The sequence below is a fragment of the Oncorhynchus masou genome, chromosome 14 (genome assembly GCF_036934945.1).
Source record: "Oncorhynchus masou masou isolate Uvic2021 chromosome 14, UVic_Omas_1.1, whole genome shotgun sequence".
Lineage (NCBI taxonomy): Eukaryota > Metazoa > Chordata > Actinopteri > Salmoniformes > Salmonidae > Oncorhynchus > Oncorhynchus masou.
The window spans coordinates 27,234,410-27,247,445 of record NC_088225.1 but is presented as its reverse complement, the minus strand read 5'-3'; positions in this window follow the sequence as shown (position 1 = coordinate 27,247,445).

The following is a 13,036-nucleotide window of genomic DNA, read 5'->3' as shown; positions in this document are numbered from 1 at the left end:
GATGTTGAAGGTGACAGTGAAACGTTAGACTACCTGTTTGAAGAGATGTTGAAGGTGAAACGTTAGACTACCTGTTTGAAGAGATGTTGAAGGTGAAACGTTAGACTACCTGTTTGAAGAGATGTTGAAGGTGACGGTGAAACGTTAGACTACCTGTTTGAAGAGATGTTGAAGGTGACAGTGAAACGTTAGACTACCTGTTTGAAGGGATGTTGAAGGTGAAACGTTAGACTACCTGTTTGAAGAGATGTTGAAGGTAAAAACGTTAGACTACCTGTTTGAAGAGATGTTGAAGGTGACAGTGAAACGTTAGGCTACCTGTTTGAAGAGATGTTGAAGGTGAAACGTTAGGCTACCTGTTTGAAGAGATGTTGAAGGTGACGGTGAAACGTTAGACTACCTGTTTGAAGAGATGTTGAAGGTGAAACGTTAGACTACCTGTTTGAAGAGATGTTGAAGGTGAAGGTGAAACGTTAGACTACCTGTTTGAAGAGATGTTGAAGGTGAAACGTTAGGCTACCTGTTTGAAGAGATGTTGAAGGCAAAACGTTAGACTACCTGTTTGAAGAGATGTTGAAGGTGAAACGTTAGACTACCTGTTTGAAGAGATGTTGAAGGTGAAACGTTAGACTACCTGTTTGAAGAGATGTTGAAGGTGAAACGTTAGACTACCTGTTTGAAGAGATGTTGAAGGTGAAACTTAGACTACCTGTTTGAAGAGATGTTGAAGGTGACAGTGAAACGTTAGACTACCTGTTTGAAGAGATGTTGAGGGTGAAACGTTAGACTACCTGTTTGAAGAGATGTTGAAGGTGACACCTGTTTGAAAGATGTTAGACTACCTGTTTGAAGAGATGTTGAAGGTGAAACGTCAGGCTACCTGTTTGAAGAGATGTTGAAGGTGACAGTGAAACGTTAGACTACCTGTTTGAAGAGATGTTGAAGGTGACAGTGAAACGTTAGACTACCTGTTTGAAGAGATGTTGAAGGGGAACGTTAGACTACCTGTTTGAAGAGATGTTGAAGGTGAAACTTTAGACTACCTGTTTGAAGAGATGTTGAAGGTGAAACGTTAGACTACCTGTTTGAAGAGATGTTGAAGGTGACAGTGAAACGTTAGACTACCTGTTTGAAGAGATGTTGAAGGTGAAACGTTAGACTACCTGTTTGAAGAGATGTTGAAGGTGAAACGTTAGACTACCTGTTTGAAGAGATGTTGAAGGTGACGGTGAAACGTTAGACTACCTGTTTGAAGAGATGTTGAAGGTGACAGTGAAACGTTAGACTACCTGTTTGAAGGGATGTTGAAGGTGAAACGTTAGACTACCTGTTTGAAGAGATGTTGAAGGTAAAAACGTTAGACTACCTGTTTGAAGAGATGTTGAAGGTGACAGTGAAACGTTAGGCTACCTGTTTGAAGAGATGTTGAAGGTGAAACGTTAGGCTACCTGTTTGAAGAGATGTTGAAGGTGAAACGTTAGACTACCTGTTTGAAGAGATGTTGAAGGTGAAACGTTAGACTACCTGTTTGAAGAGATGTTGAAGGTGACAGTGAAACGTTAGGCTACCTGTTTGAAGAGATGTTGAAGGTGAAACGTTAGACTACCTGTTTGAAGAGATTTTGAAGGTGAAACGTTAGACTACCTGTTTGAAGGAAGAACGTATATGAGGAATTCATCAGGGCCTGAATGATTCTGAGCTTCAACACCATACATACAGTACATGTATTGAAACACTGTATTATTTGCTTGATTTGTGTTTGTGAGTTGTGTCTCTATAAAAACAAAATGAGAAAACCCTCAATTATTACATGACCCTCTACTGACCTAGTCATCCGTCTCTGCTACTGTGAGAGGTGACGAGGCAGGGGAACGAGGGAGAAAGAATTACGCGGACGACTAGGAATAAAGTGTGCATCAGAAAACTGGAAACAAAAAGGGAGGAAGAGGAGGAAGGAGAGGATAAATAATGTGAACTGTAGAGATGTACTGTGTGTTGCTCTGGGGCCTGGAGGAGAGTGTGGTGATGTTGGGACATAAACACAACCTAGCTGTTCTGACAGGAGCCTCTGATAATCACTGGGATTGCTGTGGTGTGCCTGTGTGTATGCAGGACAGTGTGTGTGTGTTTCTGTGTCTTTGTATGCAGCTAAGACAGGGCGGGTGTGTGTGTGTGCGTGAGTGTGTGTATTTAAATGAATGTGGGTGTGTTTATGGTGTGAATGTGTGTGTCTGCAAGCATGCGTTTGTGTGTATGAATGTGTGTCTATCAACGTGTCTGTGTGCACACTCACATACATGCAGGTGGTTGTGTGTGAGGGGGGCTAAACGGTGTTGGTTCAGTGCAGGCCACATTCCTCAGTTGATTTAGCAGCTTTAAGATGGGAAGGAATGTGCCAAGGCTTCAGCTTTACTCCACACAGCAGAAACTAGCTGTGAGGAATCCTGACGTCCCGCTATACACTGACGGATGACCGACACCTAGTTTAGAGAGTGGAGGAGAGAGAGGAAGGGTAGGTGGGTAGGAGAATGAGGGGAAGAGGGGAGGAGAGAGAGGAAGGGTAGGTGGGTAGGAGAATGAGGGGAAGAGGTGGAGGAGAGAGAGGAAGGGTAGGTGGGTAGGACAATGAGGGGAAGAGGGGGAGGAGAGAGAGGAAGGGTAGGTGGGTAGGAGAATGAGGGGAAGAGGTGGAGAAGAGAGAGGAAGGGTAGGTGGGTAGGAGAATGAGGGGAAGAGGTGGAGGAGCGAGAGGAAGGGTAGGTGGGTAGGAGAATGAGGGGAAGAGGGAGAGGAGAGAGAGGAAGGGTAGGTGGGTAGGAGAATAAGGGGAAGAGGTGGAGGAGAGAGAGGAAGGGTAGGTGGGTAGGACAATGAGGGGAAGAGGGGGAGGAGAGAGAGGAAGGGTAGGTGGGTAGGAGAATGAGGGGAAGAGGTGGAGGAGAGAGAGGAAGGGTAGGTGGGTAGGACAATGAGGGGAAGAGGTGGAGGAGAGAGAGGAAGGGTAGGTGGGTAGGGGAATGAGGTGAAGAGGGGGAGGAGAGAGGAAGGGTAGGTGGGTAGGGGAATGAGGGGAAGAGGGGGAGGAGAGAGAGGAAGGGTAGGTGGGTAGGGGAATGAGGTGAAGAGGGGGAGGAGAGAGGAAGGGTAGGTGGGTAGGGGAAGAGGGGGAGGAGAGAGGAAGGGTAGGTGGGTAGGAGAATGAGGGGAAGAGGGGGAGGAGAGAGAGGAAGGGTAGGTGGGTAGGAGAATGAGGTGAAGAGGGGGAGGAGAGAGAGGAAGGGTAGATGGGTAGGAGAATGAGGTGAAGAGGGGGAGAAGAGAGGAAGGGTAGGTGGGTAGGAGAATGAGGTGAAGAGGGGAGAAGAGAGAAGGGTAGGTGGGTAGGAGAATGGTAGGTGGGTAGAGGGGAAGAGGGGGGTGGGTAGGAGAATGAGAGGAAGGGTAGGTGGGTAGGAGAATGAGGGGAAGAGGGGGACGAGAGAGAGGAAGGGTAGGTGGGTAGGAGAATGAGGGGAAGAGGGGGAGGAGAGAGAGGAAGGGTAGGTGGGTAGGAGAATGAGGGGAAGAGGGGGAGGAGAGAGAGGAAGGGTAGGTGGGTAGGAGAATGAGGGGAAGAGGGGGAGGAGAGAGGAAGGGTAGGTGGGTAGGACAATGAGGGGAAGAGGGGGGGGAGAGGGAGGAAGGGTAGGTGGGTAGTAGAATGAGGGGAAGAGGGGGAGGAGTGGGAGGAAGGGTAGGTGGGTAGGAGAATGAGGGGAAGAGGGGGAGGAGTGGGAGGAAGGGTAGGGTGGGTAGGAGAATGAGGGGAAGAGGGGGAGGAGAGAGAGGAAGGGTAGGTGGGTAGGAGAATGAGGGGAAGAGGGGGAGGAGAGAGAGAGGAAGGGTAGGTGGGTAGGAGAATGAGGGGAGAGGGAGGGGGAGGGAAGGGTAGGTGGGTAGGAGAATGAGGGGAAGAGGGGGAGGAGGAAGGAAGGGTCAGGAGAATGAGGGGAAGAGGTGGAGGAGCGAGAGGAAGGGTAGGTGGGTAGGAGAATGAGGGGAAGAGGGGGAGGAAGGGTAGGTGGGTAGGAGAATGAGGCGAAGAGGTGGAGGAGAGAGAGGAAGGGTAGGTGGGGAGGAGAATGAGGGGAAGAGGGGGAGGAGTGGGAGGGGGTAAGGGAGGGAGAAAGAAAAAGAGGGATGGAGAGAGAGGAGTGAGAGCCATAAAAAGCAAAAGAGAACAAGACCTAATCAAGAAATGAGGATGCAGGACATGCCGACAGGGTAAGAGATGGGAAGGAATGTGAGACCGACTATGATCTATATTTCATTGAAACACCAGTAGAGAACAAACAATTAATGGAAGAGCGACAGAAAAACTATTTCCAGTGAAACCAAGAACCAGTGAAAGCAAGAACCAGTGAAACCAAGAACCAGTGAAACCAGTGGGACTAAAAACAACAAGATAACTGATGTAAAACATACAGTCTGTAAAGTGTTTCTAGGTTGAGATCGTTAGTGAAACAGCACAGTTAAATATATGGCAAACACAAAGAAAGAAACCAGTGGAGTTCAGAAGCTTGTATTTATTTGCTGAAAAGGATGGAATAATATGATGAGAACCAATGAGAGTGTGGAATACAGAAAGATGCTGTTCTATAGGTCAGCTCCATTGGACATCATCTGCCATTGGTCAATTATTGTGCAACTTTGAATCGAGATAGAGATCACAGTCTCCAATGACTTTGAAAGAGAATAACATAACTTTGTCTATTTCTCTGGTTTAAACATTTATAATAACATTTAAATCAACATCATCAAAACAATTTAAACAAACTGCTGTATTCACCAAAAGCTAAGAACTGTAAAGTGATGGAAAATGATCTCACCAATCAATTTAACACAGACCAAAATCAGCTGAAAAAGCATCCAGTGAAAGACATTTTTATTATGAATTTATAGTCCTGAGAGAGTGTGTGTGTGTGTGTGTTTGTGTGTGTGTGTGTGTGTGTGTGTGTGAGAGAGTGTGTTTGTGTGTGTGTGTGTGTGTGTGTGTGTGTGTGTATATCCACCTGTATGAGTGTATGTCAGAACGTTTGTGTTTGTGTGTGTCTGTTAGTGTGTGACCGTCTCTGTGTGTTATGTGTTTGAGAGAGTGTGTGTGTGTTAATCTAACAAACACTATTGCGCCTTTGGAACAATTTACAGATTCAGATTCAGATAAAACATCAGAATGGAGGTATCTTTACAAAATAAAAGCCACACTCCTTCACATGGCACATTTGCAGCATCCATCAATAAAACCCCTATTCAAAATATAACTTCTAACAAACACCCCATCGTCATTCGTACCAGCAACACAAGCACAGTTAAAAAGCATTGAGATCAATGAAACAGAAAAGAATAAAAGTTGTTTTTACGTCTACCTCTAGTTTTTAGGTAACAAAGGCCTGTGTCATCAGGTAGTGGGTTGATTTGACGTAGAAATGGCAACCACGGACCAACGACCAGGACCCTAAAGCGAAAAGGCAAAAAACTACAACCAGCGCGCAAAGACACCCAACTTCCTCCATCGCTGTACGTAAACATGACATCACTTCCTGAATTCATGACTTCCCTTCCTGACTACCCCACCCCTCCCCTGTTATAGTTTGCCTCATAAAATACATACAAGTGCAATCTACCTCCATTCATTGCATTCTCCAAGCATGTATCATATTCAGTAAACATATATGACCCCTGCAACATATGAGCCATTTAAAGTACATCCACACTATCTGTCCGTCCTCGCCACATTCATCCCACATGTTTCATTGTTCATTTAAATAAAGCTACAGAGACAGTACAGGTCAAGTCAAAGTGAAGGAGAAGAAGAAGATCAGAATTAGAAGAACAGAGCCAAATGAAAAAAAGGCAGGAAGAAGCCCTGTCACCGGAACCCCCCTGCCCCACCCATCCGCACCTTTCCCTCCCCATTTGGCCCCCGGTGGCCCCTCACACGGTGAGAGAGATGAAGCTGTTGTATCTCTGGATGTTCCTCTTTAGGATCTCCGAGCAGGGTCCCAGGACCCGTTCGAAGCGGGGCCGGTCCAGCTTCACACACTTCAGGGGTCCCCGGGCCACCACTGTGGCCGCCCGCGGCCTGTTCAGCAGCAGGGCGATCTCACCTGGAGGACAAGGTGGGGTCAGAGGTCAGGGGTCATTCTGTTGACTTTCATGAGTGTTTGAGTTTATTTTTATTTTTACAGGGACAGTGCACATTAATCAACGTTTCAGTAAAAGTGCCGGTTTTAGCCAGCCGGCTAATTTTCAACCGCAGTCCCTGGGCAGGTTATTAAAAACAATTACAATATAGACAATAGCAACATAAAACAAGCACGACATAGAAACATAGGACAAGCAAGACGTAGCATACAGACAGAGCAACATAGAGCAAAAAGCAGCAAGACAAAATTCATAAAAGCAACAAAGTGTTTCCACACCTCACAAGCTACAGACAACAGACAACATGGAAAGCGGCAACACACAGCTAGGGACCATGTTCACAAATCTGATTGACCTTTAGCCATGTCTTCAAGCATTTTGTGAAAGTGTGATATGTGGTGCAGTTATGTGTGTCTGATGGCAGTGTATTCCAGACATGGGAAGCTCTCACAGAGAATGCAGATTTACTAAAGGTGCTTTTCCTTAGGGGAACTATACAGTCACCTCTCATGGCAGACCTTGTGGATCTGCTGCCATATGTCTGGGTTTTCTGTTTAACAAAAATATTGAGTGGAGGGGGAGCCAGGCCATTAAGGATCTTGAATACAAGACATGCGTCGGTGTATTGCACAAGATTTTCCCAACTCAAGAGCTCATGCTTGCTAAGGATGTGACAATGATGATGGCTATTGGGCTTCCTATCAAGCACTTTGAGAGCCTGTTTGTAGACAGACTGAATAGGTTTTAATGTTGTACAGCAAGCTTTGGCCCAACTAGTCAAGCAGTATGTTAAGTGGGGGAGTATCATAGAGTTGAAGTACAGTTTTGCTACCTCTGTAGTCAAACAATTTTGTATAAATCGGAAATTAGCTAGGTTGAATTTAGTTATTTGAATTACTTTTTTCACATGCTTTTTAAAAGAGAGGTTGGAATCAAGTATGATGACAAGGTACTTAAAATCGGATACCACCTGGAGCTTCTCCCCTGACACATAGACATCTGGCTCAGTAGCATCTGTTGCCCTCTTTGTGAAGAACATGCAAACAGTTTTTTTCACATTGAGATGCAAACACGAGTCACTGAGCCACTTTCAGTACACACCAGGAACTGTTAGGAACCTGTCATTACTTAAGATGATGATGACATAATGTTGGGGTCCCTATAAGGTTGTGTCCTTTCAGGTCCTTGTGTTTTATTCAGATCCTGGTGTGTGTTGAACAGGGTCCTAACAGTTCCTGGTGTGTGTTGAACAGGTTCCTAACAGTTCCTGGTGTGTGTTGAACAGGTTCCTAACAGTTCCTGGTGTGTGTCAACAGTTCCTGGTGTGTGTCAACAGGTTAACAGTTCTGGTGTGTGTTGAACAGTTAACAGTTCTGGTGTGTGTCAACAGGTTCCTAACAGTTCCTGGTGTGTGTTGAACAGGTTCCTAACAGTTCCTGGTGTGTGTTGAACAGGTTCCTAACAGTTCCTGGTGTGTGTTGAACAGGTTCCTAACAGTTCCTGGTGTGTGTTGAACAGGTTCCTAACAGTTCCTGGTGTGTGTCAACAGGTTCCTAACAGTTCCTGGTGTGTGTTGGTTCCTAACAGTTCCTGTGTGTGTTGAACAGGTTCTAACAGTTCCTGGTGTGTGTCAACAGGTTCCTAACAGAACAGGTTCCTAACAGTTCCTGGTGTGTGTTGAACAGGTTCCTAACAGTTCCTGGTGTGTGATGAACAGGTTCCTAACAGTTCCTGGTGTGTGAACAGGTTCCTAACAGTTCCTGGTGTGTGTCAACAGGTTCCTAACAGTTCCTGGTGTGTGGTTCCTAACAGTTCCTGGTGTGTGTCAACAGGTTCCTAACAGGGTGTGTGATGAACAGGTTCCTAACAGTTCCTGGTGTGTGTTAACAGGTTCCTAACAGTTCCTGGTGTGTGTTGAACAGGTTCCTAACAGTTCCTGGTGTGTGATGAACAGGGTCCTAACAGTTCCTGGTGTGTGTCAACAGGTTCCTAACAGTTCCTGGTGTGTGTTGAACAGGTTCCTAACAGTTCCTGGTGTGTGTCAACAGGTTCCTAACAGTTCCTGGTGTGTGTTGAACAGGTTCCTAACAGTTCCTGGTGTGTGTCAACAGGTTCCTAACAGTTCCTGGTGTGTGTCAACAGGTTCCTAACAGTTCCTGGTGTGTGTTGAACAGGGTCCTAACAGTTCCTGGTGTGTGTTGAACAGGTTCCTAACAGTTCCTGGTGTGTGATGAACAGGTTCCTAACAGTTCCTGGTGTGTGATCAACAGGGTCCTAACAGTTCCTGGTGTGTGATGAACAGGGTCTGTAATGTAGCATTAGCCTAAGAATGTGTGTGTAACGTTATCCACTCACCAAAGTTCCTGGTGTGTGGATGGCCCCAGTGATGAACAGGGTCTGTAATGTAGCATTAGCCTAAGAATGTGTGTGTAACTCCTCATTGTCAGATCTGGAGAACAGCTGATCTACGCTGGAGAACAGAGGCTGTACCCTAGAGAGAGAGAGAGAGAGAGAGAGAGAGAGAGAGAGAGAGAGAGAGAGAGAGAGAGAGAGAGAGAATTTAAAATCTAATTTATGCACATAAAGCATTCTGCAGACCCCATGTACGGATCTCATGAAAGAGAGAAGAGGGAGGAAAAGAGACAGAAAGATGGGAATAAAGAAAGAGAGAGACAGACAGACAGCAGAAGGATGAAAAGGGGAACAGACAGCAGAAGGATGAAAAGGGGAACAGACAGCAGAAGGATGAAAAGGGGAACAGGAAGCAGAAGGATGAAAAGGGGAACAGACAGCAGAAGGATGAAAAGGGGAACAGACAGCAGAAGGATGAAAAGGGGAACAGACAGCAGAAGGATGAAAAGTGGAACAGGAAGCAGAAGGATGAAAAGGGGAACAGACAGCAGAAGGATGAAAAGGGGAACAGACAGCAGAAGGATGAAAAGGGGAACAGACAGCAGAAGGATGAAAAGGGGAACAGGAAGCAGAAGGATGAAAAGGGGAAGGGAGAGAGGAGGGATGAGGAAAAGACAAAGGAGGCGTTATTTTGCAGAGGCTGAAAATAATCAGTGGGATTAGCCTGAGAGAGAGAGACATTCTTTCCTTTACAAACCTGCAGGTGTACAGGATTTAGACCACTCTGATGTGGGACAACTGCTGACAGACAGACAGACACATGGACAAACAGGCACAGATACACCAACAGACACACCAACTGACAACTGGCCAGAGTGACAGACCAACTGACAACTGATCAGAGTGACAGACCAACTGACAACTGACCAGAGTGACAGACCAACTGACAACTGACCAGAGAGACAGACCAACTGACAACTGACCAGAGAGAAAGACCAACTGACAACTGACCAGAGTGACAGACCAACTGACAACTGACCAGAGTGACAGACCAACTGACAACTGACCAGAGTGACAGACCAACTGACAACTGACCAGAGTGACAGACCAACTGACAACTGACCAGAGTGACAGACCAACTGACAACTGATCAGAGAGACAGACCAACTGACCAGAGACAGACAAACTGACAACTTACCAGAGAGACAGACCAACTGACAATTGACCAGAGAGACAGACCAACTGACCAGAGAGACAGACCAACTGACAACTTACCAGAGTGACAGACCAACTGACAACTGACCAGAGAGACAGACCAACTGACAACTGACCAGAGAGACAGACCAACTGACCAGAGAGACAGACCAACTGACCAGAAAGACAGACCAACTGGCCAGAGAGACAGAAAGACAGACCAACTGACAACTGGCCAGAGAGACAGACCAACTGACAACTGAACAAAGCATCAGCAAGAAAAATGAAGATACAGACAGACAGAAAGAGAGACAGAAGATAGATTGTACAGACAGACACACACACACAAAGTCAAACAGAGAAACATACTTTGACTTGGTTGATGTTCATTTCCCTGACTCTTGGAGAGAGGAGTGTTCCTAAACTAAACCAGTGGTGCTGTTGTTGCTGATTCCACTGGTCTGAGTCTACAATTCCCTTTATATCACCATTCATTTACTCTCACAGTCACTACTGAGAGCATGGAAACGTGTGCACACCACACAAATGAATGCACGCACCGAAGCACACACACAGGCAAGCAAACACACACTATCCAAGAGCTTTCCATCACTGTAGTCCCAAGCTGCTGGCACACAACCCAAGACAGAGCAATTACATGCACACAAAGACGCAAGTCTCACACACGCACAAACACACATTCCCAGGAAAAGAAGGAGAGGAGTCCTCCACAAACAGCTGATGTCTGCTGGACAGCCTGACTGAACTCTGTGACCGACCAGAGGCAAGTGTGTGTGTGAGTGTGTGTGTGTCGGGCGTCACTCCCAAATAGCACAATAGAGAAGAAATAGTTGAATGATTTATCAAGCAATCCGTACAGCAGCCCAAAGAAAGGTTAAGCTCAACTCTCGCAGCTGTTGATAAACAGTTTGAGTGTGTGTATGAGCGAGTGCGTGCTTGCTAAGATCATATATAAGAAGAGGCCTACTGAATATACACTGAGTATGCATATTGCCATGCGTGTACATGTGTATGTACAGTTGAAGTCAGAAGTTTACATACACTTAGGTTGGAGTCATTAAAACTCGTTTTTCAACCACTCCACAAATGACTTGTTAACAAACTATAGTTTTGGCAAGTCGGTTAGGACATCTACTTTGTGCATGACAAGTCATTTCTCCAACAATTGATTACAGACAGATTATTTCACTTTTAATTCACAGCTTGGAAAATACCAGAAAATGTCATGGCTTTAGAAGCTTCTGATAGGCTAATTGATGTCATTTGAGTCAATTGTAGGTATACCTGTGGATGTATTTCAAGGCCTACTATCAAACTCAATGCCTCTTTGCTTGACATCATGGGAAAATCAAAAGAAATCAGCCAAGACCTCAGAAAAATAATTGTAGACCTCCACAAGTCTGGTTCATCCTTGGGAGCAATTTCCAAACGCCTGAAGGTACCACGTTCATCTGTACAAACAATAGTACGCAAGTATAAACACCGTGGGTGTCACGGTTTTCTGTAGGTGAAAGAGAGTTGGACCAAAATGTGGCGTGTCTATTGAGATCCATGTTTAATGAAACAAAAAGTAAACACGAATCAAATACAAAACAAACGTAACAAGAAAACCGAAACAGCCTAATGCTGGTGCAAACTAATACACAACAGACCTAAGTACAAAAGGACAATCACCCACAAAACCCAACACCAAACAGGCTACCTAAATATGGTTCCCAATCAGAGACAATGACTAACACCTGCCTCTGATTGAGAACGATATCAGGCCAAACACAGAAACAGGCAAACTAGACACACAACATAGAATGCCCACTCAGATCACACCCTGTCCAAACAAAACATATAAACATACAAAGCAAACTATGGTCAGGGTGTGACAATGGGACCACGCAGCCATCATACCGCTCAGGAAGAAGATGCGTTCTGTCTCCTAGAGATGAACGTACTTTGGTGCGAAAAGTGCAAATCAATCCCAGAACAACAGCAAAGAACCTTGTGTAGATGCTAGAGGAAACAGGTACAAAAGTATCAATATCCACAGTAAAACGAGTCCTATATTGACATAACCTGAAAGGCCGCTCAGCAAGGAAGAAGCCACTGCTCTAAAACCGCCATAAAAAAGCCAGACTACGGTTTGCAACTGCACATGGGGACAAAGATCGTACTTTTTGGAGAAATGTCCTCTGGTCTGATGAAACAAAAATAGAACTGTTTGGCCATAATGACCATCGTTATGTTTGGAGGAAAAAGGGGAGGCTTGGAAACCGAAGAACACCATCCCGACCATTAAGCACAGGGGTGGCAGCATCATGTTGTGGGGGTGTTATGCTGCAGGAGTTACTGGTGCGCTTCACAAAATAGATGGCTTCATGAGGAAGGAAGGTTTGGATATATTGAATCAACATCTCAAGACATCAAGTCTTCCAAATGGACAATGACCCCAAGCATGCTTCCAAAGGACAACAAGGTCAAGGTATTGGAGTGACCATCACAAAGCCCTGACCTCAATCCTATAGAAAAGTTGTGCCCAGAACTGAATGCGTGTGTGCGAGCAAGGAGGCCTACAAACCTGACTCAGTTACACCAGCTCTGTCAGGAGGAATGGGCCAAAATTGACCCAACTTATTGTGGGAAGCTTGTGGAAGGCTGGCTACCCAAAACGTTTGACCCAAGTTAAACATTTTAAAGGCAATGCTACCAAATACTAATTGAGTATATGTAAACTTCTGGGAATGTGATGAAAGAAAGAAAATAAAAGCTGAAATAAATCATTCTCTCTACTATTATTCTGACATTTCACATTCTTAAAATAAAGTGGCGATCCTAACTGACCTAAGACAGGTAAGTTGTATGTAAACTGGCTAAGGTGTATGTAAACTTCTGACTTCAACTGTAGCTGTATTTGCAAGCACATATAGTTGAAGTCGGAAGTTTACATACACCATAGCCAAATACATTTAAACTCAGTTTTTCACAATTCCTGACATTTCATCCTCGTAAAAAATCCCTATTCACAAAGTTTTAATGACTCCAACCTAAGTGTATGTAAACTTCCGACTTCAACTGTACATGTTGATAAGAGGGAATGTACTGTATGTGCGGCTTCACGACTGCATTCTGTGTGTGACAGGGCATTAGTCTGTACTTCCTCCTCAAGTTCAAGTTCCTATAAGGGCATGAATATTACAGTAGGGGTCTGTGTGTTTAATGTCCTGAATTAACATTTACATTGTGGGGCCTAACTGCTCGCTAGCTGAGAATAGCAGCTTGGTGCTTTAGGCCTTTT